This window comes from Aythya ferina (assembly GCF_964211825.1).
Source record: "Aythya ferina genome assembly, chromosome: 5".
Taxonomy (NCBI): Eukaryota; Metazoa; Chordata; class Aves; order Anseriformes; family Anatidae; genus Aythya; species Aythya ferina.
In genome coordinates this window covers 64,723,841-64,750,889 of record NC_140301.1, presented here as the reverse complement: position 1 = coordinate 64,750,889, position 27,049 = coordinate 64,723,841, and the positions used below count along the sequence as shown (strand labels likewise).

The 27,049-nt window shown below is 43.5% G+C and overlaps 1 long non-coding RNA gene across 1 annotated transcript; it reads left to right on the top strand.

Annotated features, from left to right (window-relative positions):
- The first annotated feature begins 10,828 nt into the window (after positions 1-10,828).
- LOC311437616 lies at positions 10,829-14,874 on the top strand. Its single transcript, XR_014693592.1, has 2 exons — positions 10,829-11,080; positions 13,092-14,874. It is a non-coding gene; the product is annotated as an uncharacterized lncRNA (long non-coding RNA).
- The last annotated feature ends 12,175 nt before the right edge of the window (positions 14,875-27,049 follow it).

The following is a 27,049-nucleotide window of genomic DNA, read 5'->3' as shown; positions in this document are numbered from 1 at the left end:
GTTTATCTTCAGACACATATATGGCTTGGCAATCGCAACAGATGTTCTTCGGCAGTAGCAAGCCACGTGTTTGCTGAGATTGATCCCCAGAGAATTTTTTTCCAGAAGCTGCCTGACTCGCCTTCCCTCTGGGTTGCACACGTGTCCATGAGCAAAGCAGTGACAGGGAAGGCAGCAGCCTCTGTGAGCAGAAGGTGCTGCTAGGAGCCTTGCTTCCACAACGCAGATTCTTGAGTGTCCCATTCATTTTCTCTCTGCAAAGATAAAATGCTCTATGTAAATAGCATATTTAAATCTGTGGCCTTAACCAAAAAGTAAAGAGAAACACTTTAACTCTTTGGTTTAGCAGTTACGTGGGACTACTCTGCTCATGTAATGACAATTTGTTTGCCAAAAGTCTCAAAGTACTCGTGATTTTATTGTAATGCTCTTATCCTCTAAACACTTTGAGCTGTTGCATTTTGTTAATTGCCAGCTACTTGTCAATTAATCACCACCCACCAGTCCTCTTAGCAAACGTATGCCAATGACAGTTCCTCTCTTTTGCCCGTAGTTCACCATTTTCTTTATATACATCCTCTCAACCCCTCAAGATATCTGCTAGTTTATAAGCCACATCAGATCCCAAATCTATTTTAAATGACTGCATCACTTCAACCTGTTACTTCATATAAAAGAATTAGGGCAATTAGAAGTAGAAATTTGTATGAGGTCATGAGTAGCCTCCTTGTCAATGCATGGCTGTTCCCCAGAGTCCGTTTGCTAGAAACCTTTAAAATAGACTCAGATTAAATGATTTTTAGACATATGCTCACTGAATAGTTGCTCAGAGCTTGACATGTAAATCACAGACATATAACAGTGAAATAGGAATAATCTTAATGTGAAAGTCCATATTTCTTCCTAGTTACTTGGAAAATCTTTTCTGGATTTAAGCAATTTTCAAGCAGCTTTGAGAGCAAAATGCAATGTAATTCCTAATTCTGCACTCAGTGAGCCAGGAGTCATTAAAGATGTGGTAGAGTCTTATTTCACTATGCATCAATGTTAAATTGTATCTCATGTTCTCATTTTTCTTCTGAAATACAATTTCCATATGGATTACTTGTAAAATATAATGCATGTGTAATTTTAAACATGGCTGGGAGATGTTACATTCACACTGGAATGGAGCAGAGTGTTCAAAATTCAGAGGGAACACAAAGCTGGGGTAAACAGTCAATTTAACTTCCATTCAAGTTTACCATATTCTTACACAATACCACTTTCCCTGAAATTGTAAGGAAGTGATAGTTCAATTTTCCTCCTGGAACACTCATCATGCAAGAAGAATAGAAAATGTAATAATGCTTTAAACTTCATTTACTTTTACCCACCTGTTTTGACTAGCAAGACTTTTATCATAAAAATCGGGTAACCTGTGGCACCTAAAACAATACGTGCCTGGGTAAAACATGATGCTTTTTGTTAATATGCCTGCATTACTTTGTGAATCATAAGATTTTTACATCTGCTAAGTGTCTAGATATTAAGATTATTAGTCTCTTGATAGACAGGTTGGATAGATAGAAAAGCAGCCAACAAGGGCTTTTTCTCTCCTGTTTCTTTTTCTTTAAAAAGAAGCACATGACAGAATGACTAGACTATAATATAATTTAGCAGTGATTGCAAAATTTTCAACTCTAATTGTCTAGAAATTCGATTAATGTATTTAAAACAAACAAAAACAAACAAACAAACAAACAAAAACATGCTCAGCAACCACTACAGAAAGTCCCTGGGAACCTGTGACGTATTTCATGTTTGTGGAGGATAAGCAAAACAGACAGCAAGCTACTCTGCTTGTCAGCATGGTCAGAAAATGGCATTTTGTGAGTCTCACCCGACCATTTGGCATTAAAGTAATAAGCTGTGTCTCTAGGCTGGGGTTAGAGGTTTTATATGCAGGTTTTTGTGTTGGCCTTACTTGAGAGTTCCTTTGGAGGTTCCAAATGCAGCAAAGCTGAGGATGGAGTGTGACAGGGCCTGGAGAGCCCCAGTGAGGGAGACCAGGAGAGGCCATCAACAAATGTGGCTCAGTAATGCACCTGCCTGAATTGCAGCATCTTACAAAGATTGTACATAAAAGCACTAACCCAGCAAACCACTTAGCCCTTCATTGGAGTCTGAGAAACATTTATGTCCATTTTTTCTTATTTAACTCTTTAGGAATATTATGTCACTAAACTGTAATACTCCTAACACATCTTCTTCCCTTCTTTTGTTTGGGTCAGCTACAGTAAAAGCATCAAGCAGGGCTGGACATAGTTCCCTGGAGATTTCAATGGAGATTCTTATTAAATGGTTTTACTTTGGTAAATGTGTGTCTTCGTAATAACAGCCCACCATCATCCACTACCATGCTACTGATAGCAAATCACTGAGCATCGCATAAAGTGATCTGAAGTTGAGCTCATCCTTGGCTGTTTCTTCTCTGGTGCAGAAGCAAGTGCTTTCAAATGCACTTTCTGTTCCACGCCGTTCCTGCCTGTGTACAGGCTGCAGGCAGTGCCGGCAGTACTGCATCTTTCTACACACACCTTAGCAAACAGGCGTTTTAACACCTGTAGGCTCTCCAACTGCCTCTGCAGTTTCCAAGTATAACTCTACTTATTGATGACATTACTACTTCCAATGTCTTTGTAATTTTGTCCCTTGTTCTCACTGATTTTTCTCTGGTTCAGAAGCCTGGTTTGTTGTTGTTGTTGTTGCTGTTTTTTGTATAGTTACCTTTTCATCATTATCCCTGGAGGTAAGCATCTGCTGTTCTTTGAAATGCATCCTTTGCCTTAGGATTGTATTGCATCTTGTTGACACTGTACTTCCCCCTGTCCTTCAAGCTTTCTTTCCCTGTAACATCTGTTTGGGTTCTCTAAAGCTCAAAACACTGAACTTCTCCTTTTCAGGAATCTTTTTTGTTCTTATAATTTTTCTCCAGCATAATCTCTTCTTTGAATGATTCGTAGAAAAGTTACATCTGCCATTATCATTATCTATTCCATCAGGTTCCGCATTAAGTATTCTATGCTTTTTTTTTCCCAAACATTAAGTCAACACTATTTTGCTAGCACTGGAGCTCTGCCACCCATTCTGAATGAAAACATCCAAACTCCTTTTCTTGCTCCATAGTTAGAGGCCAGATGACATGGCTTCTGGGGGGTGCAGGGGCAGTGGCTGCTGCATGGAGGGGTTGCTTTAGCACCTGGGCAGGGTGTGTAAGGTTTGGGGTGACAAGGACAGCACAGAGATACTGCTTGATGCTGCTGGGCAGCAAGAACATTCCTTCACCTATAGCAGGAAACTTTTTAGGGAAACTTTCTTAGAAACCTAGGTAAAAACCTAAAGATTGTCAAATGACTATTAGTACTTAAAATAATAATAATAAATAAAATAAAATAAATAAATAAATCATTTGCTCTGTCAGTGACTAACTGCTAGGCAAGATGAGAGCTGGAGAGGAAAGTGCTCGTGTCTGCCCCCCGCTGCTCCCAGGGCCTGCCGCAGCCCCCCACCAGCAGTGTTTTATCCTTTCCACCCATCCCAGCAATGTCTCCTTTGGGCACGGCTTTTGTGCGATGACCATCGCACAGCCTAACGGATTTGCCCTGCTGATCACCTCCCTGTGTGTAATGTGAGTGGTTTACGGCTCCTGCCAGTGCCCGACTTTTAGGACTTCACGTTTAGAACGGGACAGGGCGCTCAGAAGGACAGCTTGCTTGTCCCCTGCCTGTCTGTGGGATTTGGGGTGTGAAGTGGGCACCCACCAGCAGTCACAGGAACTGCATCCTAGCAGACAACCTGTAGGCATTTCTTGGTGGCTGGATAAAAACTCCCTGTAATTTTGGGAAGACGCCAAATTCTGTACCAAAACCAGAGGACTCCAAGCCTGACTCACCATTTTGAACCCTCCATGAACCATTGTGAGCCATTCCCTGAACATACTTGAGCAAAACAGGGAATAGGGTCAATACACTCCTGGGTGTGTAAGATAAAACAAGAGTGACTAGTGGAAAATTAGTGAAGAGAACATAAGTATTGGGTTTTTCTTGCTTTATAGGCCAGAACAAATATCTGTAAAGACCCTGGCTACCCTGCTGCAATCATCATTACTAGGAGCACAGCAAACTAGGGGGAAAAGGATGGCAAAAAGCTGAAGATGCCACTACTTGTTGGTAAGACTTATTCTGGGCACTGAAATAGGAGGCAGTGTTGTTAAGACTGCCTCATGTTTGCTGTTAACAATACATCTTCAGCCGATTGAAAAAGGACAAAATCTGTTCTTCTGCCCTGCAATTTCCATTGCTTCTGTTTGCCCCCAGCTGACTCCCTGCTCTGTACATTTTAATGCTCAGAGTTTCAGAATATGAATTAACATTTGGAGAGAGTTCTGGAGTCAGAAGCATGTATCTGCAGCTGAGATGGAGCTACATGGAGAAAATAGAGGATGACTAAGCAATTAGTAAAAGCTCATTGAAATTGTTTAAAAGTCTGACTGTGATTAAAACAAATGTTGGATTAGGGCAACAAAAACAATACAAATTTCTGTTATATAAAGGGGGGGGGGGGATTAGCAGAGAACTGTAAATCTGACATTTGCTAATTTCTGTTTGCCCAGCATCGTTGCCACCCCTGGCTTGCTGCTGTAGGTGTACTTCACTCCTCATCACCCCTTCATTGTCATGTAGAGAGCTGTTTATACAAGCAGTCCCTTGTGCTCTCCAGAGCTTCCTTCCACGGATGATGATGGGTTTTTAAGTGAGAGACACAGCCTGCCTGTTTTCTGCGGGCTGTAATTCTGTGAAAAATAGCAGACCACTGTAGGTTTCCTTTCTTGTTTTCAATTATTTCATCACATTGTTGTTCCATGAACACATAAGGACAAGAAATTTCACATCCCTAACTAGTAATGATACACTTCTAAACTAGCTAAAATGCTTGTCCCCATCGTTTAGACTGCCAGTCACGGGATAAGAAATTGCCTCTTGGAATTGTCAAATGTCTCAGTTTAAACCAACCCGGTCACACACGTAACCTGGATTGTATTAAAGGACCATCTACACCGGCCCTTGTACAGAGGAAGGGGACTGGCACACCCATTTTAAAATCATTCGTGGGGTTAAAAAATATGAAGTATAAATGCTTCCACTTAAGGGAAAGAAAGAAAGAAAGAAAAAAAAAAAGAGTCAAAGAAAACAGCCCCCTAGATCCTGTCAGCCTGGTGCTGGGTGCTGACCCCTGCCACGTGCTGGGACAGGGGCAGGGGCAGCGCTGCAGCCGTTCACTGCGAGCACCTTGGCCCAGGGATGCTCAGTCGGACTCTTACCACTGCCAGCGACTTCATCCCTCAGTCCAGAACTAGGTCAGGAGCAGCCAAAAGCAATCCAGTAAAGGGGGAATGGGACCAGGGCCAAAGCTGGGGGAACCGGGTGCCAAACAGCAGAGGAAGAGCTGTGGACCCCGATGTGATGCAATTACTTATTTATTTATTTATTTTTTATTTTTTTCCCCCCTCAGAAAGGAAATTATGAGGTATTACAGCAGTAACCCACACCTCAACATTGTCATAATCGTGCTTCCACCTTTGAAGTATTCACAGCCAGTTTATCTGTGTCACCACAGGCACACATCATGTCAGAAGCACACGGCATATCTCTGGCTGTGCCAAGGGGACAGTTGTTCCCTGAAAGCTCACGGTGGGGGTAACTGATGGGCAGCCTCTTGGTGGAAACCTCTACTGTTCTCAAATATGTAATCAGTCCAGATTCTTTATTTTCACATGAGTTACAGCATGTTTTGGATTCCCTGGTCTGTTGCATATACAAATCTGATTTAAATAATAATAATAATAATAAAATAAACAGATAAATAAAAACAATTTAAAACTGGGGAAACCTGAGAGAATATGGCAGCTACAGAAGAACTTAGAGGAGTCAGCACAAAAGATATGCTGAAGGCCACTGTGAATCTCTCACTACCATCAGTGGCTACTGCGTTGCTCTCTTTTAAGTCTGTCAGCCTCCTGCCTCTGTTTTGGTAAAAATCTCTGTGCAAAAGCTGTTCTGCTACAGCACTACCAGAATGAGTCGTGTTTACCACAGCAGAAGGTCTGTGTGATTAAAGATGGTAGGAGAGCACAGACCCAACACGAATTAGAGACTGGTGCTTTGCTCTGCCTGTCTCTTCCCAGTGAACACATCCTTAAAATATCTTATGCCCCCACCCAATTGATTTTTCTCTTGTGCGTTGTTTTTGCTGCTTCACCATTTATTTTCTCAGCTACAACAGAGGCACCTCTCTCTTCCTAAACAACAGCTGTTTCAGTAAGAGTTGCTCATGTATAAGATGTTATAACATGGTGCTTACCACTCACTTCATGCTTACCTGCCACCTGACAAAAATTGATCCTTTCTGTCTTTGTCATATATGGGAAATCTGTTGCTCCAATTCTTTCTCAGAGGCTTGTTTTTCTCAGCTGTGACAGTTCTTCATCTGTTTCTGTGAATTTTTTATTTTATTTTATATTTTTATTACTTGAACTTCATAAGCCACTAAATTGGCATATTCTTGCATTATAATTTAATTCTCCATGTCAAGGCTGTCACCTTTATAAATATTTCTCATAAGTTTTATGGATCAGTGCATCAGCAGATTATTAGGAAGAAGAAGAAGAGGAGTAAATTGTGTCTTAGGATAAATTGCTGAATGTTACTGTGGCTGCTATGGGTATAACCAGTTACGACCATACACTTGCATTGCAGTACCATCTGGAGGTTGTCCAGGGGAGGCTTTGTCATGCCCGGTGCTGTATAAACACAACCCTGGAGGGCTTGTTTCAAAATGAGGTGGAGCAAATGTAGAAGGAGGCTGGGACTGGGAAAAGAGTATAGAAATACTGGCAGAGGAAGAGAGATGGAAAGGGAAAGCACATCCCAGCAGGTGACAGGTGGAGCTGCTGTGTGAGCCCTGGGGCTTTAGGCAGCCTGGGGGGGACCCAGCCTGGGGAAACCCCAGGCACACCCTGGGGAGGGCACGGGACAAGAAGAGGACATGCACACTGTGCACGGGGATGGCTTTCAGCCACCTCTTTTAACCTTCAGCAGACTGGAAAATAAATAAAGCAATGAACGCAGAGCAGAAATGGATCTTGAGAGGAGGTGTATGCCAACACATGGGCATCTACACCGGAGACTTCTCTTCACAGCTTGGCAGCGTTCACTAAGCATTAGTGATTCAGCTGATCTGCTTGTTCCGATAACATCTCTAAAAGTGAAAATGTTCTTGGAAATGGTAAATAAAACTTCATTATCATGACAGATAATGCATTAAAGTGTAACAACAGTTTGTTTATTAGATTCGTAGGTGGTAAAATGAGGGTGATCCATCCAAATCTGCTTTGATGGGTACTGGGCCCTAAGCCGGCTCCATTTTAGCACTCTGGTGCAGCACTGATGAAAGCTGATTGAGATTTGGATGAGCTGAACATGTTTTGCTTTTTATGAAGACCTACCAGCTGAGTTCACGATAGCTGCACACAGAGCAGCACTCAAACCCTAAATGCACAGCAGACCCAGGAGACGGGTAAATGGATAGCTAGATACTGACCTGATAGACCTTATCAGAGCAGCGCTGATGGGCAAAGGATGCCACTTTAAGAAGGCAATTTAATGGGAGGGAAAAAAAAAAAAAAAAAAAAAAGAAAGAAACAACAAACAGATCTCAATATTACTGATATCACACTTGCCTACTTACAAGAAGAATCTTTTGGATAAGATAAGGAAAATGTTCTTCTCCCAGTTGCAGGACCAGGGGTGGAAGGTCAGGATTAACAAGGCCCTTTGGTGTCTTCGGACTCCTGACAGCTCCTTCCTGTTGCATATTTTAGGTCTGTAAGTGTTAGCCTACAGAGCCATGTTCTTTTCTTAAGAGTTCACTGCATTATAAATCTGCTTCTCTGAGGTTGTTCCTCTACATTAAAAAGTCCCCAGCTTGGGGGTTAGGATGTGCGTTGGCCACTCTGTGCTGCTGGAGGCCAGGCAGAACTTGGTGCCCCACTCCTCTGCAGCTGCTTGTGACTCCGAACAAGAAGCAAAGGACATCAATCTAACTTTTCTGTCATGCAAATGCTTTAAAAACGGGTATCTGAAATGGCATTTGGTATTTTATATATCATAGGCATTTACAGTTCATGGAAGGAGCTGACAGTTAATTATGTGGATATTCCTAATTATGTCTGAGGATAATACCAAGAACAATTGAAATAAAATTACTGTAATTTTAAATCAAAAACTTCTCTATGTTTGAAATGATTAAAAGGCTGAATATAAATATCATGTTTTGATTCATTTTTTTCCCCGTGAAATTTTAGTTGAATTATTTTCTCTAGCAGGAGATGTTAATAACAACACAAGGAAATTGAACATCAAGGTTTAACTCAGAGGCAATAAATCAACGTATAAAAAAAGGTTAAGGGTTGCACATTATGAAAACATTTCCAAAGATAATTACAAGTTAGAGGCATGTGTTGATTGAGTAGGAAATCTTATCATATAGACAAGGTTGGATTCACAATGAAGATAATCAGGTAGAGTACTACTCAGTGATTTTAAAAGAAAAGGTCTGTTGAATACCCAAAATAATTACCACAGTGTGTCTGCAGAGTGGTACAATATATCCAGAGTTAACCAACATATCTGCCTCCAAATCAAGTATATGTGCTGTAGCAGCCAATGACAGAAATTTATCAAGCTGCCACTCACCACCACCTTCTGCTTCAGGATGGTTTGTGCCAAGATCTACAGCTCTCAGACTGAAATTGGAGAATGATGTGTAGTGTTTCTCATAAATCTGGATGTACCAGCCCAGACTCTGGCTCCATATGCCCATTTGCAATGAAATCACTGAGCCAAGGACATGCCTGGGAGGACAGAATTCAACCCCTGAAGTTTTGGATTTTATATTTTATTTTTTTCTGGTGGGAAGAATCTGTTTGATTGCAGCTATAACCTGCTGTTTATGACTGTACATTGCCAGTGTTAAACATGCAAGAACAAGAGATAAGAAAATGTGGCAGCAGAGTGAATCATCTAAAGAAAATCCAGCATCTTTCTCTCCCGATTTCAAGGCTGCATTGCAGGGAGATGAAATCAGTACCGGAGAACCTAGACCTTCTAATGATATACGCAGAATGGGATGTAAGTTAATCCATTACAGCCTACCCCCTACTAACAGGATTTGCAACAGCCTGAAGCAGGTATAATTTGGTTATCACTTAGTTTAAAGCAGTTGGCCAAATACAAACACAGTTGTTACCAGCAGGTACACTTTAATTTTGCAATGTGCAAACTGCTTTAATGACTTTCCCCTTCTCTCATTTTTGTCCAACTTCCAGGATTGAGAATTTCCACTGCCTGGATAGCTTTGCATTGCCAGACACTCAGGTTTCGGTCTAGAAAAATAAAATAGAGAAATCTTGTGTACAACACAAAGACATTTTCAAGATAATTATGTCTTTAAAGAGTTAGAAAGAGTTCTAATATTCTCTCTGCATTCTCAAGATCTGTGCCAGTTTGTCAAAGGTGCTGAAGAAGGCAACAGCCGTACACCAGAGCAGAACAAGGTCCTGTTGCCTCCTGGAATTAATACTAGGGGAAACTCCCATTTACATGTGTTGACAGTGATAGGACAAGGGGGAATGGCTTTAAACTAAGACAGGGGAGATTTAGGTTAGACATTAGGAGCAAGTTTTTCACTCAGAGGGTGGTGAGGCACTGGCACAGAGAGGCTGTGGATGCCCCATCCCTGGAGGTGTTCAAGGCCAGGCTGGATGGGGCCCCGGGCAGGCTGCTCTAGGGGTTGGCAACCCTGCCCGGAGCAGGGGGGTGGAACTGGGTGATCTTTAAGGTCCTTTTCAACCCAGGCCATTCTGTGATAATACATGGTGTGGAAGAAGGCTCAGCACCAGCACAACAAGCAAGGCAGTGCCGGGCTCTGCAGCTCGATGGGGAGGACACATGTCTGGGCTGCTCCTCACCCACGGGGCTGCTGAAGCAAAATGGGAACGCACAGGAATGATGCTGGGAGGAGAGGCCGAAAGGAAAAGGGGAGCTGATCCCTCCACAGGGTGAACTGCTTCTGTTATCCGTAGCCAGGCTTTTAGTAAAGCAAGATTGTTTCCTTCACTGTTGCAATAAGCAGGATTTTTTATTTTTAAACACAGCTCTTTATTCCTCTGAAATCTTGTTTAATGCTTGTTTCTGTTAATTGTTGACATCATGACTCTGAAACGACTAGAATGAAAGTGTCCTTTTGGCTCTTTTTCCTGAACTTCAGGTAGTTATAAAGTCCTGTGAAAGACAACTTTCAGGAGCTGATGGTTAGCCACATATAAAGACAACCGAGTCTGGCAAGCCATTCCAGTCATCTCATTAAGTCTGAATAAATATGAGAATTTAATATTAATTTCATTTTCATATATCCAAATTAGAAATCAGCAGAGAAGAAAACAACATAATCTGATTAAACAAATTAGAATCATGTTGCTAACATTGCCCTTTGCTATTTATTTATTTTTTAACAGCAGTAGCTTAAAAAAAAATCTGAAAAACAAACTCCACCAACTGCTACCTAACATTGCATCACCCTTTGCTTCTGCCCAGGACACACCCAGCTGCCAGGGTGCTGAGAGCCTGGGAAGTGCATGTTCCAGCTTAGGTTTCCAAGCCTGCACAGGATGCTTACCTTTAATCCTGCTCAAGACTCAGGTTAAGGCAGTGAAATTTGGGCTGAGGATTGGTGCCTGCTGCAGGCACTCAGCAGCAGAATATAAAATGCTCCCACAGGTGACCAGAAGCTCATTAGGAGCTCATTATCAGCTGAGCCTTTCTGCTGTTAGTGTGTGAAGCCTGTCTGCCTGGATGGGGAGAGAAGGGGCCAGAAATTACTTCCCCGCACATATCCTGGTGTAAGATCCGTGCCAAGGCACCTAATTAACTGTTGCAAGGGACGGACTTGAAGAATGGACACAGGAACATGTCGCACTACGGTATGCATGGTTTGCTCTGGTTTTGCCCTTTTTGATAACCCCCCAGCTCCCTGTGAAGGCCATGCCCAGTTTCACAGATGCTATCCCACTCAGGTACCTGGGGGGGATCGAACCCAGCCAGAAGCTGTCTGGGGGACTGAGGTTTTCCCTCTGCCACCGTTCAAGCAGCAGCAGGAGCCCCGTGAGCTCACCATCCTTCGGCTCAGCAGGGCCTTCAGCCCAAGGGGATGAGAGGTAACAGGCGTGGGCCCTCCTGCAGCCCCCTGGGGCTGGGCGCTGTGGCACCCGCAGCTCTGCTGCTGGAAATGCTCTCTGCTCCCAGGAGAAGGCACACACCTCCGGCTGAGTGCGGCTGAGCCTTTGAGTCCCTGCTGGAAGGGAGCTGGGCAGAGGCAGCGCTGCGGGGGGGGTATCGCTGCTTTACATTCACCACAGCGTGGGTCTACTGCATAGCTCTGAAAGATGAGGCCGGGATCTGCGTCAGCTTTCAGCATCTCCCCAGCCTCTGCGCAGGGCGTTTGAGTTGCTCTCTCCTGTAACACAGCGATATACAGCAAACGCTTGCACATCTTCGGCACTGCAAGTACAGTGAGTGCTTCTGCTCAGTGAAAGAGAGGGCAGCATGCTTTGGTTTCCCCTTTGGAGTGGTGTTCCTGTGATTAATTTAGTTAGCTTAACGTGCATGAATGTCTCTGGGCTTTCTCTGTGTAGAGCCTTCAGAGATTCACCCTTCCCTTGGGATGTGTTGTACAAAATATCACGCTGTTCCCATAACCGCTGTGACAGCTTGCTTGCTTCAGGTCATTCTTTGTATGTGTGCTGCTTTCCTTCTCCTACTGTCTTGGGTGTGAATGCTCTTACACAGCTTTGGCTAGTATAGGTGCTTTCATTTTTTGAATTATCAGCTGTATTTGTGTGTCTGTATGAATAAATAAATGGAAACTCAATAGGAAACCTGGAATTTGGAAATTGCAATGGTATTCCTAAAAGAGGTTTAGAAATGAGAGGCCCTTCCATCTGCAGTTCCCCACCTCACCACTCAGATTTCTGACTAGACCTCTTGTACCCTCGATGCAGAAGGGCTAATTATTATTTTTTAATTTCACTAGCATTTGTAACAGACGTGTTATTGTTTAATAACTTTAGGTGATAAAGTATTTTCACTAAATATCAATTTTATGAAATTACAAAATTCTAAAATATTTAGACTTTATTATATCTTTAAATGTATTATATTTAATGGTAATTGTTATAGTCAAATCATCATATACTATAAGCAGCAAAAAAACTGTCTCGCCTGTAGTCATTTTAAATGCAAAATCACTGTGCAACATAGGCTCTATCTTTACTGCAGAAGCTTGATGTTGGGCCAATTGTCTTGAATGTTTTTCCAATGACATAGAAGACAGCAAAATTATTTCTGGCAAAATGACAAGGGCAAGTCAGCCATATAAAAGTAGGTAGGGAGCCTGGTAATCACGGCTAGATTGGACATCATTTAGTGATCCCAGCATGACATATGGCCTTCCCTCTTGTTAGAATAATAAACAGAAGAGTAGAGGGGAATCTTACTATCAGAAGCAGTACTAATAAGGTCAGTTCTGCATTGATATTAAGCTGTAAAAAAGGCCAACAAACAAGAAAGAGTTCAGAAAAGGGCTGCCACCATGTCTTTATGTTTCAAAAGCCTACTTTTAAATGAGGAAAAGAGTTTTCCTGAGACTTGAACATGATTTAGAAATTATAAGGGGATGCACAACATGGCTAGCAATGAGAGGAAGGGCTTTCACAGGGAGGAGTCCAAGCCTTCAGCTGTTTTGTTCAGGGTGTAGTATGGTCTGGTACCTGAACTCTTTACAACAAGTCTGGGATTATTTTCTGAAATGAGTGTTCTTATAGGCAGCATATAGTATTTAGTAGGAGAAATTCCCTGTTGCTCACTGTATAGTAACTGCACAGGGTCCTTTGGTCATTAAATCTGTTCTGATTTTGCCTCTCCCATGACTTTCAGGTGAAGCCACACTACCAAGGACAGCTGAAGGCTTTTTTCCTCTGCTTCCTTGTCCTGATGAACCGCCTCAAATCCTGGCTGCACATCATGAATTCTTCCATTATCCCACTAATCCTTCTGACTTTTCTGCCTTGCTCTTCCTATCTTTACAATATTTGGCATTTTTTTCCCTCAACTGCCAACTTAAACCTTATTCTAACTACACAGGTAGCAATTATATTAAAAAAAAAAAAAAAAGTTATTTTACCTGTGAAAGAAGATACCAAAAGTGAGAACAGGTAACTGCCTGAATAAAGGCTGCAAAATTTTAATTAACATGTAGAAGGGACGTGCAAGAGTACACTACTTCAACAAAAGCACAAAGATCCAGCATGGTTATGACAGCACTGCTGTACGACTGGAACTGCTGGCATAAAAAAGAAAAATTTGATAAATAAACCAGGAAAACACAACAAAACCAAACCACAGAAAACTCTAGAAGCGGGAATTGTAACAATACTAAAGAAAATAAAGCATCATATTAAGAATAAAAGCAGAAATAGTAGAAAAAGTCACATATTACAGTGGGCTTCATGATCAGGAAGATAACCAGTGTGGATATAAATTTATCATGTTTGGTGTGTTGTCAAAGCTATTTAAGATCATACTACACCATGGCCCACTTATAAGAAAGGTCTATTATATACTCTCTATATATATTATTTTACATGGTTTCGTGCCATTTTCAGGGAATTTAATCCTAAACTTATGATGCTTTACCAGGAAAATTACTCATCTGTGCTATTGGGGATGGATGTCTGTACTGAAGGATCCAAGCATTGAGGTGGTGCCCGTGCTCACACCATCACACGTGGCTGGGGCTGGAGCACCTCTGGGTGCCCCTGGGCCCCCTGAGCAGGGTGCCCAGCCCCACGGCCAGGCAGTTATTGGAGATCTCCAAGGAGGGGTCCCAAACCAGCAGCAATCAAAGCTGTGGACTGATGCCTCTGTGGGATGCATCCTACCAACAAAACTTTGGGTTTTGGAAGAGAAACTGCTCAATGAATCATTTGGTATGACATACATTGGGCATGATCAACTGCCCGTGTTCTTAGTACTTTAAAGCAATTTTGTCAAATAGCAGGAAATCCACTGGAGAAAAATAAAACAAAAAACCAGCATGCGTTTCTTGAGGGATGACTAAGAGGACTGATGAATTATAGCTGGAAGATGTCAGGGTTTCAAAACTTCCAAAGTATATCTTAAAATAAATTTCCAGGTTATATGTTAAAAAATAAAATAAAAAAAGGGGGGGGGGGGGGGGGGGCAAATGCAATAGAGGCTCCTTCTCTGGAAGGCAGGCGTAAATGGGGCAAGACATTAAATGAGATACAGACACGCAGTTTTTATGAAGTAGCCGGATCACATAATGGAATAACTCTTGCCCTGGGGAGCTTCTTGAATCTTTGGATGCCGGACCCAAAGCAAGCAACAGCCACCAGCAGCCAGGCTCTGTCACTCCCCACAGAGCAGTGGGGCTTCCAGCCCAGTGCGGTGCCCTTGCAGAGCCCAGTGGGGTACTGGGGGACCAGCTGTGCCCTCACACACAGGGGTTGTGCCCTCCGCTGGCGAGGAGACCATCACCTGTCATTTGAATGCATGCCCTCACTTCTGATCCTGCTCAGCTCCCTGCGGAAAGGCTGTCTGCGGCAGCAAAGCTCAGCATCCAACTTTCACATTTTTGTTTATGGTGAGGAAAAACACAATCCTTTAAACCAAAATTGCAAAAAGTTATGTCATTAATTATCCTTGCGTGTATCCTTGAATTATTTAAAGATACATTTTGCCCATGGTAGACACAGAACAGAGACTTATAGCCTTTGATATTTTTCTCATTTTTTTTCTATGCTGAAACACTGGCTAAATCTTCTAGGCAGCATTTAACACCTGCTGCAATAATTTGATTGAATGGACGTCACATTTCTGTAGGTGGCCTCTTTAAATTAAACACTCACAATAAAATGTTATAGCTGGAATGAGGAAGGCCATGCAGCAGGCTTGTGCAGCTGGAGGCTTTGGGCAGCAATGCCTATTTACTGGCCTGTGCTGCCTGAGACCCAGCATGGCTTCACTTGGCCTTACTCTGCACCTTGGCTTTCTGCTGGCAAGAAGGGGTGTTTCTTACATCCAGAAGTTCCTGGACAATTTCTGCTTCAGGTTACAGGAGCCTAAATGTTTGTTTTGCCTGAGCAAAGCAAACCGGGCTGCCTCGCTCCTGGTGCTGCTCACCCCAGGGGGCCAGCCATGCCTGGACAGCCCAGGTGGTACTGGCACTGGATGTGCTGCCACCAGCTACCCCGATGTTCCTGTTCAATTAACCCTAATAATGCACTCATCACAGCACTCAATGCCCGGGGTTCCATGTGCCTGCTGCTGGGGCCCATCGCGGCCGGGCGGGGGGCGCTCAGCTCCTGGGGGGTGGTGGGTGAGAGCCCCCCAGTTTCGCCTCTGAGCTGTGGTGCCTTCAGCAGAGATAATTCGGTTTCTTGGCAGGCAAAGCAAAGGGTTTCTGGCTGACCAAGACACAAGCAGCAGTTGGAGGCAGCTTCATGGGGCTTCTTGTTCATGGTGTTAATCTAATCAGTGGGCTTCATTGGTCTCTCTTCACACAGCCTTAATTCCACCCTAGGTTTGCAGTGGGGCGACAATATAAGAAAAAATACATTGTTTTAAAACGTTTGGTTTGTCATGGGGAACGTGTGGCCTGGTACAACTATGCTTCAGGCTGGAGACAGAAAGCTCCTGCCAGTCACCACATCCAGAAATTACTTTGTCATTTCTGAAAAGTCAGCATAGAAAAGCACCCACATTTTCTTTCAAAATGTGCTGTGTTTTTTTTTTTTTTTTTTTTTTTTTTTCAAAAAAAATCATCTGTGAGCTAAATCTCATTTAACTACGGCGTGCTCCTTGCCAGAAATGCTGGGAGGTCAGGAGCGAGCGCGCTCCCCCTGCAGGGGAGGAAGGCAGCGTCCCTCCATCCCTCCGCTAAATCAGCTGCTGGGAAACGTCCGCTGCCTCTTCAGGGTAAGCCACCAACCATTCCTTTCCTTCTTCCATTTCGTTGTTCAAGCACAGGTTAAATGCTCACCCCGTCACGGTTGTCTTATCCATTCAAAAGGTATAGCACCAAAGCTGACCTTCCATTTAGGATTCTTTCAATACTTTATATTCTTTCATTTTTACATTAAGATTAGTGAAAAGTGTAATTTGGCACATACGCAGTGAGAGCAGGAAACTGTCCCTGGCAGCAGGTAACCCGTGCTGGCCAAGTCACTTCTCTTCAGTATAAAAAGTGTCATAACACTAAAGCTTTTGCTTTCAGGAAAATATTTCTTGAAAGAGAGAAGCATGTGTGGGAACTTGGCTGAGGCAATATCATCCCGTGTTATCCCTGAGGTTAATTTTCCCTGCGTGGAGGGATTCTCACAAGCAAAAGCTTCTGCAGCCGTGGAGCTGGGCCTGCCTCGTGCGCATTAGCAGCAGGTGCCCTGCCCGCAGTCCCAAACCTCATGGGCTTTGGCTGGGCTGGGGGCTTTGGAGAGCCCTGCCCACAGGACACACGGAGCAGCCCCATGCAGCCGGAGCACCGCGCTGGAGGCCCCCCCATGTCCCACTGCGGGTGAGATCGATGGCTGCTTGATGCTGCCTGCCTCTCGTTCATCCAAGCACGGGTACTTGGACACGGCTCCTCACATCCAGTGCTGAGCTGCCATTGATTCCAGCAGCAGCCAGACACTGAACGATCCTAAATACCGCCTGTCCCGGCCTCAGTTCCCCGTACGCGTAATGGTGACAAAAGCGCTCCCTATCTCGGAGGGAAAGATAAAGGCATTAAAGCCGGCGAGGCGCTCAGATGCTGCCGTGGTTATCTCTTTATAGACAGACGAGCCAAAGAACACTCAGATGCTGCAAAGTACAAGATTAATACACACAAGTAAGAGATGACCTTGCCTTTATTACTATCTACACTCTAAAAGGACTAGTTGATTTGATAATAAGACGCCCATAGTAAATATTTATGAAACATCGCATCACGTAACAATTATAGGTTATTTAAATTTAATTTGCATTTATACTTTCAAATCAGGTTATTATATAGCAAAAATGTACTAAAATTAAATTCATAATGCACATTACAGCAATTTGAGCAAATTGTACCTTGAAGCAATTTGTATTTAAAATGCAGTCTGTGTGCTTCTTCACTTTCCAGCAGCCTGTAAATAAATTTACAAAGCATTTTCAGTAACAGTCATAGTGTTCCAGTTGTAAATTGATGTAGTCTGAAACAAAGAACAATTACCACTTAAAGAGATCCTATGTTACACTAAATCTTAAAGCATTTGAATTCCCTGGCAAAACAAAAGGAAGTGATTTTTCTTTTTTCATTAATCCACAGCAACAGTTCTTGTCAGGTGGAAAATGTTTGTGCAGTAACCCCCTGTCTGTTTGTCTTCATAAACAATGAGCTCTTAAAAGGGGCAAACTGCAGGCAGAGCTGATGCAGCTCGGGGAAGCCAACTTCCAAACAGCACTGTAAGCAGCGCAGCCTGCTCCCATCCCTCCATCAGATGAGATTAAGTTAGTTTTGAAACTCTCCCCAAAGATCAGCTCCATCAACACACGGTCCCCAAAACATTCAGGCTCTTCTGCTCCATCCACAGCCAGAAGACCAAACACCAAATCCATCTATGTCTGAGGCTGTGCGGCTGCTGATGGCTGCAGTGGTTCAAAGAGCAAGGAGCCACACCAGTTCTGAGGAGATGGCTGGGCAAAGTTGCAAGTCGGACAATTTGAGCACTGAACTCTTGTGGGGCTGCTCCTCTCCCACCCGCAGCTGCCCCGGGCCCATGCGGCTTGCTCGGGGTGGAGGGCTCAGCCAGCACGGGGAAGCACCAGGGAGACGGATGAGCAGAAGCATGGCCCAGGGGGGCTGCCCCAGGAAGAACAAATGGTGGGGGTGTGGAAGCAGCCCAGCAGAACGAAGGCACAAGTTTGTCCTCAATGGAAAATGTGGTTTAATTGGAATGAGTTTTTTCTGGGTAGGACAATATTGATTTGAAAGTGATGGAACAAACAGAAATATTTCCATTCACACAGACGTTTATTTGGACATTTCACTTCAGATGCTGAAATGTTTCTTTCCTAATTAGCATTTTTAGTTGTGCCACTTTACATTGATTTCTTAAATTGTGTTTGTTACATTTTATCTACTGGCTCGCTATTCCTTTTGGAATGAAGGCAGACCTTGGAACGTCAGAATTTCCTTCTGACACGCTCTGCTTTTTCGATTTAATATATTAAGAATTTTCATTTCTTGTACGGTAAATCTTGTTTAATTGTTTATTTTCTTTTTATTACTAATGACCTTTCCTTTTTAACAAGCCAAGTGAGAGTTTTCAGCCAGTTAGCCCCGCCTGTGAACGCTGACACGGTGGCACAGGTCAGGGCGGTGCATGGCCACCCCAGGTAGGATGCGCGGGTTCCCCTCGTACACCAGTGCCAGTGTGAGCCTGCCCCCGGGTGTCTGAACTTGCAGGTGCAAAAAGCATTCAACATTGAACGTTTCTGAACACTGAGATATTTAATAAATTGGCCGTGATGTCCAGCAGTGAACCATATTGGAGCAAGGCTGGGTTTGTTTAAGCATCAGCTGCCGCTGGTAAGCCTGCTCACTGCGCTCACCAGCAGCAGCCCCACAACCTGCTCGCGTGCTCTGTTCCACACAGCAAAAAGTCTCCTCAAGGACTTTTATATCATCACAGGGAATGATTTTTTTCTAATCCCCCCTTTGCTTTTGGGACTCCAGTGTCTCTCTTCTGCAATATCTTCATTCCCCAATGAGGGGACAGTGGGTCTTTTGGGATGACTAAACAGGCCTGAGCCCATGCATTTTCTGTATTAAGTCATTGATTTTTGTGTTCAAATATAAATCCAGAAAGCTGGTTATAGAATTTATATTCCTTCTTAATAGAAGATATTCATACATTTCTTAAATCCATCCTATTCCTAGGAGGGATGGATTTCCTCTTCAGTCTGAAAACCTTTGTTATGTCCTGCTGATTCCTCTTTTAACAGTTTCTTTAGAGACTCAGTTTCAGATTCAGAGGAAAATTATCTCACTCCTGTTTGTAAGTAAAGCGCAGTAATTGTTTTGTTGTTGTTGAATATATCAAAGTAAAAGAATATAAAAAAGGGGAGTGAGTCAATTCTTCTATGACTAAAAAAGCACAAACTCCAGGCAGACAGGCTTTCTCTGAGATGTGAGCCCACTCAGTTGCTCACTCAGGGTTGTTGTGCATGTTCAGCCCCTGCAGCCTGGTCTGATGATGCATGGGCAGACATGCAGGAGGACCAGGGTCATCCTTGCCCCCTACCCCCTGGTCTGCCCCCAGCCAGGGTCCCGCTGCGCCTCTGTGCTCCAGCTCTGCTCCACGTCTGCCTTGGAGGGCTCCTGCACCACTCACAGAGGGGTAAATCTATGCCTTGCACACCCGGCTAATGAAAAAATGCAGTGGCAGCTGCTAGTCCCTCTGACACCAGAGGGAAGAGGGAAGCTCTTCTTCCTTCCCACATCACGCAGCTGCCAAGCACTCGTCTGAGACACCTGGGTGCCACTTTTGCATCAGGAAGCTCAGCCCCATCCATTCTTCGCTGGGGTAAGGCAACACCAAATGCTCTCTGTGTCTCCTTCTGAAGGTGCAAGTTGAAGAAAAAAAAGGAGCGAGAATACATACAGACGAAAATGAGTTTGACGCTCAGTCTGGGTGAACGGGGCGCACTAAAGGTATTTGGACAAAATGCGTAGTGTTCCACTATTAGGGGAGCCTAATTCTGTCAGGTCTGCAAGTCATTTCGTTTCTCATGTTCAGTGGATCCTTATGTTGTTTGCCCAGTAAAAGAGCTGTAGGAGAGTTGCTGAGGGCTCTATCCAGACAAAGGGAGGAGAGAGGAGGGGAGGGGAAGAGAATTCAGTTGGAAGGGACCTACAAAGGTCATCCCACTGCCTGACCACTTCAGGGCTGACTAGAAGTTAAACCATATTATTAAGGGCATTATCATTAGTACATATGTAAAATGGTAAAATGCTTTTCAAAATGACATATCCCCATTCAAAAAGAAAATAACACAGCGGTGTGCAGGGTCCTGAGCAGTTCTAAATGTTCTAGTCCAGGGGCTTCAAGCTGTAGGAGCAGCAGACCCTGAGGGAGTCCGTGCGCTGTTTATCTGGGACCCATGAAAGCTGACAAGAAAAGTTAATAAAATCATAATGTCAGGTACGTACATGTATGTGAAATTTCTCTGGTACATCCAGTTTAGCGAGCAATGTTTAGGGGTTACCATCCTGAAGACAAATGAAAACCTTTAAACTACTTATAATTGCTAATAAATTGTTTTGATAATTTACCTGGCAGCACACTGTCTCCATACGGACAGAAATGGTAATGGATAATAATATGCATGTAAAAACCTTTAAATTTGAGGGATGGTTTTATTTCCCTTCATTTAATCAAAAGTTAAGACTCTTGATTAACTGAAGCCACTAAAGCTGTCTTGGCACTTTTCATCAATGAAGCTCATTAAGCTTAGTGTCTTGGCCAAATTCCTTCTGTGTCAGACTGGAAGTACCAGACTAAATGCCTGCAGTGTGCCATGCAGTGATGTGTGGCACACAGAGTTCATCCTCATAATGGGTCTCTTTCTATGTCAACGACGTTAAACACTTGTTCACTTATCTGTTCAAATTATGCTGATGACCATGCAGCTGTGGTGAATGAAATTCACACGATTAATTGTCCATAACAATAGAAAGCCTTTAGTGTGGGAGCTGATGCGTGCTGGAGCGGGCACAACACATCCGCTCACATTCAGGCGAAAAGTCCAAGTCTTTGCAGTTCTGTCTCACAGGGGTGAACTCCATCTAGTGTGACCTATTTCCCACAGGAGACCAGAGAAACCAGCATTCAGGTGCAGAAAACTCAATACAAACAAAAATCCCGTCTTCCCTGCTCCTCCAAGAGTGATTATTTCAGGTTTCTAAATGCAGAAAATAAATAGAAAGACTGACCTTCAATTAATTTTTCAGATGTTGCTATACTCTGTGAGGTGTTGACAGTCAAATACAGAATTGAAAACTTTGGGGTCAGCAGAACAAAATCCATTCTATTTTAGCTTATGAAATATCAAATCCAGTCAACTATGAGAGTAAGTAATTGCCCGTGCCCTTACTTAACATATGAAGTGACAAAAGAAGATGAACTTTCTGACCAGGGACAAGGGTGTCCTCTTCACAGTTTGCATCATCTAAAAGCATCCAAAAGCATCATCTAATCCATTGTTAACCTGATAACGAGTGTGCTAAACTGTGGTGGCTTCAGGGTGAATTTCAAATATTAATGGCATGCAGGAACAGAAGATAGAAATATCGCTCACCTTTGAACAACAGAGGTGCTGTGCAATGCACGACAGTCAGCAATGCTCCAGTAATTCAATGACACTTTGACATTGCCTACTCCTCTCTCGTTACTGCACTTCTGTATCAGGTTTCCACAGTTCAGCACGAGAACTATATGGCAGACAGAGCAATTCAGATATTTTAGGTGCTGGCTTATTTATTTATTTGTTTTAAGCAGTGCTGTAGGTGCGTTCAAAAAGGAAGGCAAAGGACTTTTCACAAGTGCAGTCTAAGGCACTGGGGAACAAAACATGATGTATTTGGATATCTGTGAGTAAATGTAACCAGACAGGAGGGATTTCTCTAGACCTATACAGATCTGTAAATGAAGTAGAGCGAAAAAGTCATGTTCTTTCTAGGGAGCAGGTTAAGGCAATAACTCATGGGCCCACTTTGCAGATGATATGAATTCCACTGTTTCAGTCACCTGATCATTGTATTTGTAATTTGTTTTGGAGAGCATGTAAAGAACACTATTATTTGAAAGATGATGGCTACCAGCATACTTCTCAAACCACAAAAATTAAGGATTTATGCCTCATTGTGAGCTTTTGAAATGGGGGCTCTTCCCACTTCAGAAAACTTTTGGTCAATCTCTGGGTTGCATTTGGTCAATCTCAAGGGAAAAAAAAAAAAAAAAAGGCTCCTGCTACCCAGGCCCTGCCTGCTGCCACCTTTGCTCCCAGGGCACGCTGCTGGTCACGGTCAGCTTGGTGCCTGCCAGGATGCCTGGCTCCTTCTCTGTGGAGCTTGGTGACCCCCAGTGTGTATAAATGCCCAGGGTTGTTCCTCACCAGTGGCAGGACTTTGCAGTTCTCCCTGTTGAATTTCATCGGTTCCTATCAGCCCATTTCTCCATCCTGTTGAGGTCCCTCTGCATGGCAGCCCAACCCTCTGGCATACAGCTGCTCCCTCCGGTTCTGTTTTGTCTACAGACTTGCTGAGGTACTCCCTGTCCCATTGTCCAGATTGTTAATGAAGGTGTTAATCAGAGCAGGACTTGGTATTGACTCCCAGGGTACTCCACTAGTTACTGGCCTCCAACTGGACTGCATGACACTGATCACCACCCTGCAGGTCCACCCATTCCACCAGTTTTTGAACTACCTACAAACTATTTAGATCAAACAAGAAATATTTTTAGAACAGGGGAAAAAAAAAAAAAAAAGTACAAACTACTCATGGTTTATGTCAGGTCAGGTCACACTGAATAAAGTGATTCATCATGTTGTTCTTAATAAGTCCAGCCTTAGGGTAACTGCACCCTTATCAATTCATATGAGTGTTTGAAATCAACCTAAAAAAAACATCTGTAACATCAGCCGCATCCGTCACTGTCCCCAGAGGCAGACATCACTCACCACGTGTGCATGCTTCCATGGTAGTGTCCCAATGCCTCCTAGCATTGCTTCAATTTCCCATGTTGTTCATTCATGGATTTCTGTAGCTGCTGAGAAATTCTTTGACCTGGGAAGAAGAGTGAAACCATGTGTAGCAACCTGCCCAGATAACTATGCTTGTAAAAATCCCAGTCTTCAAAGCCCTGTTCACTGTGGGATGAGAATGTGAAACCTTGGCCTTGTTAGTGGACACAGAGCATGAAGTCCCGGCGCCACCAACACTACCTCTCAGTCACTTCAATGGAACCAAGATCTTGCAGGATTTAGGGTCTGCACCAGCTCTGCTGAAGACAGAAGTCAAAGCCTGTTGACGTCAAGGAGAACCTAAAATGGCCTGTAAAATGTAAGTAACGACCATACACAAGATGGACGAGGTTACTCGGTGTAACCTGCCACCACTGCCAAGATCCCCCCAGTGGAACAAACTCACAAGCCCCCAGATATGGGCCCCTCTGTATAACCACGTGTCACGGATAACACGGGGTTTACGAAAGGGCAGTCAGGAGTCAATCTGGCTAATGAAAGCCCAGCTGAAAGGGGGGCAATCTAGCTGAAACAGTGCTCATGGGTCACTGTAACAAAACCCCACCCACCCAGGTTTTTTGTGTGAATACATACTATGAAGAGTAACCACTGGTCCTACTGTTCAAATTACACACAGAGATGAGTAAAGGAACAGAAAATCATTTTTCACCTAAAATAATCTTCTTTTGTTATGTACTGCTTCCAAAATCTTCTCATGTTCTGTTCACAAGTATTATGCAGCATGTTTCCTCTCAAAAGTCTGTTTTTATTTCACGTTAAGCCATGAGTTTCACTTAAAAAAATGTGGTGATATTTTGCTTGATAGTTGAAACAGGTTTTATTTTGTACTTATCATGATCTGCAGTATTTGAAAAAATCTTCATGGGCTGTGCCCTGGCTGGGGTCGCTACCTCGAGGAGCAGCACCGCTCTCCCAGCTCCCCTGGGAGCCCCTGGAGCCCACATTCAGTTTCTGGCATTTTTAAGAGGTACCAGAGCCATGAGACCCAATAGTAATTTTCTTTCTGTGCACTTGCCTTCTAAATAAATATGTTTATCTTGATCAATAAACTGAGTTTTTGCCTGTAGGCAGTAGAGGAATTTCTCCTAACCATGGCACTGAAGTGATAAGAAATGCCAACAGGTGGAAAGAATATTGTTCAGTAAAGGCTGCAGATAATTGAAAGATGTCAGTTGGTAGGAAAAATTAATAATATTGCTCCTGTTTTGAAACCAAAGGTTTCTCCGGTGCCTTTCTTTTCTTCAAGGGATAGAAGACTCTTGTGGTCAGTGTTACTGCAGGTCAAAAAAGCGACTGCTGAGCTCTCAGATGAAAAATATGGAGCAGTTTTAAATTCCAGTTCTGCCCAGGGTCAGAGTACCACAGCACAAAGGCTGAGTGGTGAAAAGGAGATGGAGAGTGTTCCTCCAAGGTTGGCATCGACTCCTTCAGAAGTTCTGAGCTCACCAAGCATCAATCTCGAGTGTTGTTTTTCTCAGCAAATGCTTCAAAGCTGACTCTGTTGCTCCTTCTCACTTCAGAGGCAGCCAAACAACCCAAGTCTCCAATAACTGCAGATAATCAAATGGCAGCAGGGGCGAAAGACACTTAATTAAAATACTGTGGTTCTGCGCATTAAACAAATACTGCCTCCTGCAAGAGACTGAGCTGAGCACGGGAGCTGCCGGGGGGGAAGGGGCTGCAGGAGCTCTGCCCCGACCGACTGCCACGCAAAGGATTTAGAGATTTCAGATTCTGCTGCATGTCAAATCTGAATTTGACAAAAAATATGGAGTGGGAAAGGGAAAACCACAGCTCAGAGTAACAAGGCTATTGTAGGGACAGAAGAGCTCCCGTGCAAGGAAGTAGCAGGTAGACTTGTGATTTACCTGAGGGATGTTCGAATCCATTCCACTGCTAATGACAATAATTTGAATATTTACTGTCTTTAAGTCAGTGTTGCGAGTAAATAGTGACAAAAGCTGCAAGGTGGGCACCACCCTCAAGCAGATGTGCAAGTTGCTATATATATAATGATTCCTGGCAGAGTTTATAGAAGAAGGTGCTGGTATAAGAGACCCGGCACTAGTGATGGTGGCTGAGCTGTAGTGGAAATCTGAGAAGATGAAGAAAGGAGAGGGGGGAGTGAGTGACAGACATCGAGACAGGAGGGGCTGGAAGGTGCAGAGCTGGGCACGGAGGACCTCCCCAGATGTAACAGGGGTGGAAAACATGAACACTAACCAAAATGGAAGAGAAATAGGCAAAAGACAGTGTGGGAAAGCTAGGTGGAAATTCTGAATTAGGGTTATATGCAGTGATCATTCAGAGAAGGGCTGGTAAGTGTTCGCAGTACTGATGAGGCTGCCGTATGAAATGGTGATAACGAAGATGCATTCAGGCTGAAACCTGCACAGGGAGGCACTCCTCAGGGAACAGACTGCCTTTACAAGAGGAGCCTAATGAGGCTGGCTTCTTCAGCCTAAAGAAGTGAAGGCTGAAAAGGATGCGATTGCTCTCTACAAACACATGAACGGGAAAATATAAGGGAGGGATAAAACATCATTTATTTTAAAAATAACTTTGGCATAAGAATAAATGATGATAAACTGGCCATGAATAAATATATTTTTGAAAAGTGTGGTGTTGACATTAGAAGAACATTCTTAAACATTAAACCTTGCAAAGTCATGAACAGCCTTCCAAGCGGAGCAGTGGGTGCAAACATCTCCACTTTTAAGCTCAATGAATTCATAAAAAGGAACAAATTGCTGCAACCCCAGGGCACTGGAATTGGTAACCCAAATTCTTTCCAGCCCTCCATTCCTTTGTTCCTATGCACATAAAAAACTGCTGCCACAGACAGAAGCGTTTGGCATTTAAATTATGTTAATTTAATAAGCACTGAATAAGATGACATGACTGAGAGTTGCGCTGCAGTTGCAGGAGGCGCAGCCCTGCCCAGGCAGGCTGTAGCCTTCTGGCCATGGGGCACGGCACGGCTCTGCCAGCTGGCACGCGCGGCACAGTCAGCAGCAAGCACAAGAAGGACCGAGGAGCATCCAGAGGAGCCGTATGGCAGCAGCCCCTAACACTCTGCTGGCTGGCTGGAGAGGCCTGTGATGGTGTTGTCTGCGGGCACTCCAGGCACGCCACACGCCCCTGCAGGAAAAGCTTTCACATGCCCACAGCCCTTGCCTGGGGAAGCAGATCTTCTGCTCATCAAAGGGCATCTTGTCCAGAAGTGGGGCTCTGCAACACTGCCATCTTCTTGTATTCCAGAGCGAGATGGAAGGCAAAGGAGCCTCACGTAGGAAAGGCCAGTGCATCAGGATTCTTCAACCAGTTCTTCACACCCACATCTCTCCCCACACGTGGTGAGTCACCTCGCCTGGAGGACGTGTCATCATTAAAACTGGAACAGTAATGACAAAGGAGAAAGTTTCTACAGTATAAAGGACTTCAGCTATAATAGAAAAGAAGTGAAATTTGTCTTTAGTCATGCAAGCCAATGGGGAATACTGTGTTTTCATCACTGAAAATAAATTTGCAGCAGCTGTGGCAGGTAAGGGCCACAAACAGAAAAGAGATTTGCAGATCTGTGCCTCTTTGGGAGAAGGATGTATAGACATGTCATTTTTCAGAAGATGTGTCAAAGTTCAGAAGAGTAATTTATTTGATCATTGGTAGAAACCTAAAAAATTATAATTGATTACATCTGTGCAAGAAAAGTACAAAAGAATGTTGACTGAACAATAAACTATGTGATTGGTTGGAAAGCATTAATAGGAGACAAATCTTATTCCTTTTCTGGATGCTTTTTGTAAAGCATTGAAGATAAAAATACATTTCAAAAGAATTAGATGCAAAATGTGCATGTATTTGCTGAGTACAGTAGTGGAATAAAATATTTAATGTTCTTGGCTTTGGGAAAGGTGGGGAAGAAGTGAAAATAAAATTTAAAAACTTGAAGCTTTGTAACTATTTGAAGAGTAACTTTCAAAGGACTAATAAAAAGAGATTGTCTCATTAAAATAAAACAG